Raw genomic sequence first — 8,279 nt, 5'->3', positions numbered from 1 at the left:
AAAGCCCTGTAGCGGCAGGCACCCTAAAGCCAGTATCGGCTGGCACGATTCTTTAAAGCCCTGTAACGACAGGCACCCAAAAGCCCAGTACCAGCTGGCACGATTCTTTAAAAGCCCTGTTATGGTAGGCACCTTAAAGCCTAGTACCGGCTGGCATGATTCTTTAAAGCCCTATAACGGCAGGCACCCCAAAGCCCAGTACCGGCTGGCATGATTCTTTAAAAGCCCTATTACGACAGGCACCTTAAAGCCCAGTATCGGCTGGCACAATTCTTTAAAGCCCTGTCGCGGCAACCACCCTCCAAGCCTTGTAAAGGCATGCATCCACCAGGTCCTTTGGAACATAGGCAATTCATCTCCATTGAGATTTTGTTTTTGTTTAGTTCCTAAATCACATTTCATTTTAAAACCCTTTTGTTTTATTTGTTTTTTTGTTTTTTTTTTTGTTTACTTGTAGGTAACTAAGAGTCTTGCCCTTCCAAACAAAATACATGTTTCTCTCTTCATTCATTTCTAAGGTAAAAATATCATCTTATGAAATTTTCACTTAGAAATCAAATGAAGAGGGGGCAACTAGTCAACATATATTTTGTTTGGATCATTGTCATTTGGTTATTTTCATTTGTATCACATTGCTAAAACTAAAAAAAATTATTATGCTATTGTGTTTGTTATCCAATAGTCTTGCATCATTTGGTCATTTTGATTTGTGTCACATTGCTAAAAAAAATAAAAAAAATTATTTTACTATGTTTGTTATCCTATAGTCTTGCATTCTTTTATGTTATTTGGTTATTTTCATTTGCATCACATTGCTAAAAAAAATCATGTCATTGTGTTGGTTAAGCAATAGTCTTGCATTTAATCATATCTTGTCGTGTCAGGGGTAATTAGGTCTTTTCATAGGTATCGCATAGCCGACCAAAATACAAGTTCTATCTTTACTTGTCACTTATGTAAGAATTCAAAAACACACTTTTTCATATACTTACATAAGAAACAAGTAAAGAGGGGCAACTGTGAACACCGTATTTTGTCCGGACATTTTTTTAAAATTTAATAAAATAATAATAAATAGTCAAAAAATATAAAAATAAAATTTAATTCTTTTTTTAGGATTATATTTTCAAAAATAAAAAAATCTTGTTTAAATCTTTTAAGATCTCCCTCTAAATTATCTCAATCATTCAAAAATATTGGGAGTTAATTTTTGAGAGTTAAATTTCTCTCCTTAAATCTTATTTCTCATTTAAAAAAATACATACACGTGTGTGTGTTAATTTAATCTAAAAAATTATTAAAAGTAAAAAAAAGGCTGGATGAAACACAAGCCTTGTGCAGTTCACGTACGCACATTTTCAGCACACACACAGGGACAAGAAATCACACGCAGAAAGAAAACTGAAGGAACAGACAGCAAGCAGACCAGAAAGAAAACAAAAACAGAAGAAGCAGAGGCGTGCGCTGAAAAAAACTGAAAACACACAGAAAGGTAGCCATGCAAAGACACACACTCACGTACATGAAATAGCAGAGAAAGCAGACGTTACAGCAAGGAAAAAGTGAGATGAAACAGAGCAGAAAAGCTTCACAGAAAGAACACGCGAACATGCAGCAGAAAAGAGAGAGATGCAGAGCAAACAACCACAGCCCCAAAACTTCAGCCACGCAGCAGAAAAAGAGAGCAGAGAGCAGGCAAAAGAAAAGACTGGACATGCACACAGACTGCACGCGAAACACACACAAAAAAAGAGCAGCAGACGATAACAGAAGACCAGGCATACACGTTGAAGCAAGCACACACATGCACGAAAAACAGAAGAAAAAACAGAGCACAGAGAGGACAGAACGAGAGATCAAAAAATCAGAAAAAGAGAGCATGAGAATGAGAGCAGAAAATCGAGGAAGGAGAGAACAATAAAGCACAGAAGAAGCCTGAACAAAGAGGGGGGAGTTTCAGCGAAAAAGGCACGAGAACCAGACGGAAAAGAGAGAAGAAAAAACAGAGCCCGAGGACGAGAGGAAAGCCGAGGAAAGAGAGAGCACCGAGAAGGAGAGTAGAGGACTGAGAAGAGCGAGGAAGAGACCGAGGGAGAAGTCTGGATGAAGAACTGACGCAACACGGAGGAGGGAAGGAGAAAAAAAACAGAGAGACCGAAGAAGGAAAAAAACAGAGCATAAAGAAAAAACGTCCGAGAGAGGAGGAGAGAAAAGTTAACTCCTAGAGGCAAAGATGGACGAAAGGGTTGCTTCTGGATCTTGCTGAGGAGTATGAAGGAAAGAGAATGAACGAGGAGAGAGAGGAAGCAACACAGAAAATGCAAAGGAGAGAGAAGAAGAAGAAGAGACCGAGAGTGTGGGAGAGTTCTGCATCCAGATATTGTGGCATCCTACGACTACGTATTTGCATGGGATGAAGACTTGGGACTTAAGCATTTCAATGCAGAGAAGTACTTAAACCTGATGAGAAAAAAAAAAGCCTTTATCGAGATTATGGCTCCTGTGTTTTCACGAGATGCATGGCACTGTGTATGGCATATGATTCAAAATGATCTGGTTCATGGGTAGGTCTTGACTTCACTCTCAAAAAATGCATCGAGCCTACATTAATACAGGTTTGGTTAAAATATTTTGCTTGAATAATTGCTAATGCGATCATGGCTGTGATAAATTTTGTGTGCATATATGTTGTAGAAGGGATAGGTGAAATTTAGTTTAATTTTTTTTAGTATGGGCATGTATGGAGTGAGTGTTTATTCTAACTTGATGATTAATGCATGTTTAAATCCATTTAAATGCTTAAAGATGGATCAACAATCTGGTTCTTCAAAATTGTGATTTCATGATCTTACTACTTGCATTATGAGAACTATCCAAATTTAGGTGTTTGATGGTATATTAGGAAATATAAGAGCATGTTCTCAAGTTTTAAAGCATCGGTTAAAGGTTATGAGTTTGAATCACATTTTTATTCTAAGTTTTCATGGATCCTTTGTCCAACTACATATGAGACTAGATATGATCCTATACCCCTTAGTGATCAAAGAGTACGATTTAATTGAATTATTAGTTTCTTGGTATTTGAAAATTTATCATTATGCTTGCTTATTAACCATGAAAACTTGTTGATTGTTTTGGGTACGGTTTGATCATAATATTAATCTCTCTAGCCTTTGATTTATTTGTTGTGTGAGATTTTAAGAATCTCTGTAGGCACTTAGAATGATTTCATACCATGTAAATCAATAAGATTTCGCAGGTATGAGGATCAATCTTGTATGTATTTATATGGGTTTCAAAGGCCCATTATTAAAATTAATTCTCTCTCTATAATAAATATTTAAGTCTCATGTGAGATTTCAAGAATCTTCGTAGAGACTTAAATTAATCGCATTATCGTGTAGGATAATAAGTCCTCACAGATATAGTGATTATCAATTTCTATGATAAATAAATGATATTTGTAAATAATCATATAATACACAATTTAAGAAACTTAATTAACCAAATTAATGTATTTAAATTGTAACCATATTTACCAATTATATCTTTTAGTCATGTGAGATTTTTGAATCCCCGTAGGCTTCTAAGATCATCGTATTATCGTATGAGTCAGTAAGACTCTGCAGATATAACGATTTAGTTTTTAAAATATATATATACATATATATTATATAATTAATTAAATCAATTAATTAAATTTAATTCCTTTATCGTGTGAGATTTTGGAATCTCCGTAGATATTTAGGATAATCATATTACCGTATAAGTCAATAAGGCTTTGCAGGTATGATGATTAAGAACCTTTAAAACATGTATATACACACTTAAAATATATTTTTAACACTTAAAATATACATAAGAATATAAAATAAGTTAAATTGCCAAACTCTTTTATCGTGTGAGATTTCAGAATCTCCGCAGATATTTAGAGCAATCGCATTACCGTATGAACCAATAAGATTCTGCAGGTACTATGATTAAAATTCTCAATCATAAAAAATAAAAAAATAATTTTAAACTCTTTTCTTTCTTTATTCCAAAAATTTAAAAATGGAGAAAATAATTAAAATTAAATTACCTTTTGCAATTCAAAACACACATATCAAAATTTCAGAAATTGTTTTATTTGCAAAATGGTGAATTATTTCTAATTAATTTCTCTTTAAAAAAAATATTTTCGCTAACAAACTTTTAAGCCCGAACTACGTGGACTTTGATCCCCATCACAGGGTACGTAGGCCTCAGAGTCAGATCCTGAGTCAAGTCCGTCCTCCCTCGTAAATAAATAAATATTTCTCACCTAATTCTTATCATTTTTATCAAACACATGAATACAAAAGGGATAATTAAAATAATTATAAAACCATATTAAAAAAAAGCACAACGAACTTCAGGTAACCGTTCTGATGAACGGGTATTGTGGGGTGCCTAACACCTTCTCCACACTCAACCGACTCCCGAACCTATTCTCTGATTTCACAGACCACCCTTATCTTCCATTAATCGGTTTCCTGAGATTTCCCTCAAAATCTTGGTGGTGACTCCTCGTTCGATCGGGTTCCCGACTCGAAGGTCGGGACCTCCGCTCGCGCGCCGTCCACATCGCATTTTTTCGGGTGCGACAATATATATATATATATTTTCATTTAACCTCCATAACTAATCATATGAGTATTTTCAAACACTTTTAATGCCAAAATCATGCACATTATAAAACACCTAAATTCAGAAACCATAAAGTTATCAAAGCCACATAACAAACTATACAGTTATCTCAAGCCTTCTATTCTCAAGAAAGATTACCTATGGTACAATTTCATCGCTTAAATTCCTTTTTCTTAAGAAACATGCTATTTACGATAATCTATATAAAATTAGCACCCAAAGTCAATTATCACATTGACTAAAAGTACTAATTATAATACATAATCACTCTTATACTTCCATCTACTCTTTCAAAGTCCAATTCATCCTCCCAAATCAATTTGTCACTTACTATAGTCTTAACATACTCTTTTTCAAATTTCCACCCCTTCCTCTTTCTTAATTCTACTAATCTAAGCCTAAGCTTTAAAGCTTTATCACTAACTTCCAAACCAGTCATAAACCCTTAGTTAAACTCCAAAATGTCTTTTTCTTACAAAAGGGTAAGAAAACAACCTCTTTAAAACTTTCAATTTCAATTTTTCAACAACTTAAACTAAGAGAAATTGGTACAGAATTGGAGGTTAAGGCGGTACAAAGCTTACTCAACAAGTTATTGATAAAAAATATCTCCTGAGTAGCTGCAAAGTCTTGTCCTAGAAGAGAATTCCCTTCTCTTCCTCTCTATCATGTTTTTCTTTCCTTTTTCATGAGCTGATTCATATATTGATAAAGAAAAAATGTGTGACATGCATCACGACACACGCTACGTATATCGGAGTGTGTAACATAATAAGAAAAACTCTCACCATACTCACACATTCCACTCCCCAACATCATCCTCCCATTCTAATCTGCTCATTCAACATACCAAGGGGTCAAAACGCTACTTTATCATCTAAATCCTAATCATACATTAATTTATTAATTTACCCTTAATTAATGATTAATTATATAATTAGCAGTCTAGGATGTTATAGTAGTCATTCTTTTAGTGTGCATGTCATCACATGGTTCAATTCATGAGATAACACTTACTTGGATGAGGACGATTATATCATACTAGAATCCTCAGATGTATGAATGTTTTATAGTCCACTTGACCATAACATACAATATATATTGATGCTGTGAGTGATAGGACTACTTTATTCATATAGGATGACTTCCGAGAGAAGAAGGTTGAACTATTTGGTGGCTTGTCAATCATCACAACAACCCACTATGACATTAATATTATCAGGATCCCACCAAGACAAAAAGAGAAAAGAGAAGGGCTATGCAAATTGTGCATATTCATTTTAAGGTAGAACTATTTTGGATATTGTGTACTTACATTGTTACATAGTTTTATCACCTTTTCAGACACAATAATTTTAGATATTGCACTTTATAAATGCTTAATATCAATGGTGATTACTAGTTTTAATGCTTATATCATAGCATTCAAAACTTAAAATTTTTTAATTGGGCCAATAATCATTTACAATTGGGCAACGAGGAATAACAATAGGGCAAGGGCGATTAAAAAGTGAGTTAAGGGGAATGACAAGTGGGTGAGGATGAATGACAACTTATCATGTTTAAAGTGTAACATCCAAAATTTCTAATCCTGCATTAATGACTGATTAGTGGATGAATTAGTGATTAAATATGAGATTAGGGATCTTAATAGTGAAGTGTTATTTTGACCTATTGAAATGTTATATGAACAGATGCAAGTGGAAGAGCGGAGTCCCAAAGTAGAACGTGTGAGCATAGTGAGGATTTCCCTCACTGTGCCACACGCCACAGTGCATGGTACAGAACTTTGATTAATAGGGATGTGTCCAGCTCGTGAAATAGAAACGAAGAATGTGAGGAAGTGGTTCTGCTATGGAGAAGAGTAGGGGATGTGCTAAGGAAAGCATAATCAAGAACAAGGATAGTGTTTCCAACCTGTTACTTATCGGGTAAGTCACGTACTTCCTTAACCTCCAATTTTACCCTATTTTCTCTTAGTTTTAACTAGTAAGAAATTAAATTTAGGAGTTCTAAGGAGTTGATTTCTTATCCTATATTAATAGAGAGATTCTTCAAAACTAAACTAGTACTTTGTGACTGGTTTGAATTAAAACAATAACGCTTTTAAGCTGTAGGCAAGATTTGCCCCAATCTAAAGAGAGAGTAGTGAGAAAAATTTGGTTAGAAAAGATTAAAGTTTGAAATAAGGGGTAATCATTGGTAATGTGTGTAATCGAGTGTGAATTGTGGAATTGATAGTGATTAGGTGCTTAAATGTGATAATTGGCACTTTTGTCAATAGTGAAATTGATTTTGGGTTGCCAATTTTATATAGATTCTAGTATATGATGCAGAATTATGAAAAAGAAGCTTGAATAGGATTTTTGAAACACTAGTAACCCTTTCTAGTAAACAGAAGGGTTAAGGTTACCATATAATTTATTATGTTTAATAACTATTATAAATGTGTAGAAGTAAATACAAATTGATGAATCTATTGTTTTAAGAGTTTTGTGCATGATTCGATATTGAAAATGGTTTTAGCATGAACATTAGTTTGTGAAATAAAATTTAAAAGTCATTGATTTAAATAGATATATATATATATATATATATGTATATGTATGTATATGATATGAAAATATATGTTGTAGATATATGGATAAGTAGTGGAAATTGTAAAAAGAAAATGATCATAAGGGGTGGGAGTTCACCAAGGATATGTGGGGATATGTGTATGTGGAGACATGTGACTGAAAAATCCATATGATCAGGTTGACACCATAGGACATCTAGTGTAACATTATACGCGTTGGTACCATAGGTAATCTGATGCAGCATATTATCAGACTGTTACCATAGGACATCCAAGCAGCCTGACAACTCCTTAATGCCCATTAAGCTGCGGTTAGAAGTCAATGACACCTCTATCGCAAGTGTGTGAAGAGGGAAACCATAGTCCATAGGTGGGTTAGATTACCTTTGGCTGGGTGTTTCTACCACCAAAAGTATGCTTGGGTTAACAAGTGGTTGATCCAGGAGAGCCTATGGTTTTATGTCAAGGAGCATTGGAGGTTTGATAGCTAGATGATCATGCTAGTGTTTAATTGTGTCAAAATCTATGGAAGGATTAAATGTCTTCATATGTTGATATATAATTGATATTATTATAGTTTTATTACTTTAACATGATTATTTGTAGCAATAAGCATTTGATGAACTATATTGGTTAGATTCTAATACTAGTAGGTCGAAGGGGAAGGAAATTGGCTAAGTAGAGATCTCTCATTAAGCCTTTGTAAGGTTCTAGTGTAATGAAGTTATTGTTATTAGTTTTGAATGTGTATAAGTTGCCATAAGATTCATACATGTGCATAAAATTGTATTAGTGGTATGTTTGATGATTTTTAGTTCTCTAGCCCTTGTATATGTGTGAATGGTGAAATGATTAGATGGGCTAGTGGAAGAATGTATATGTGTGTGAATCTGAGATGCTTGAAGTATATGTGTGAGGTTTTGACTTGTATGAGATTAAGAAACAAAAATGTAATGTGGCCCAAAAGTGAAAAATGGGTGATTTATAGGCCAAATGTGTGTATGTGTGATATATTTTGCATGTATGTGGTCAA

Source organism: Prosopis cineraria, unplaced genomic scaffold (genome assembly GCF_029017545.1).
Source record: "Prosopis cineraria cultivar Desert tree isolate PC_DT_omini unplaced genomic scaffold, ASM2901754v1 PC7, whole genome shotgun sequence".
Lineage (NCBI taxonomy): Eukaryota > Viridiplantae > Streptophyta > Magnoliopsida > Fabales > Fabaceae > Prosopis > Prosopis cineraria.
The sequence above is the reverse complement of the archived record's forward strand: the minus strand, read 5'-3'. Positions refer to the sequence as shown.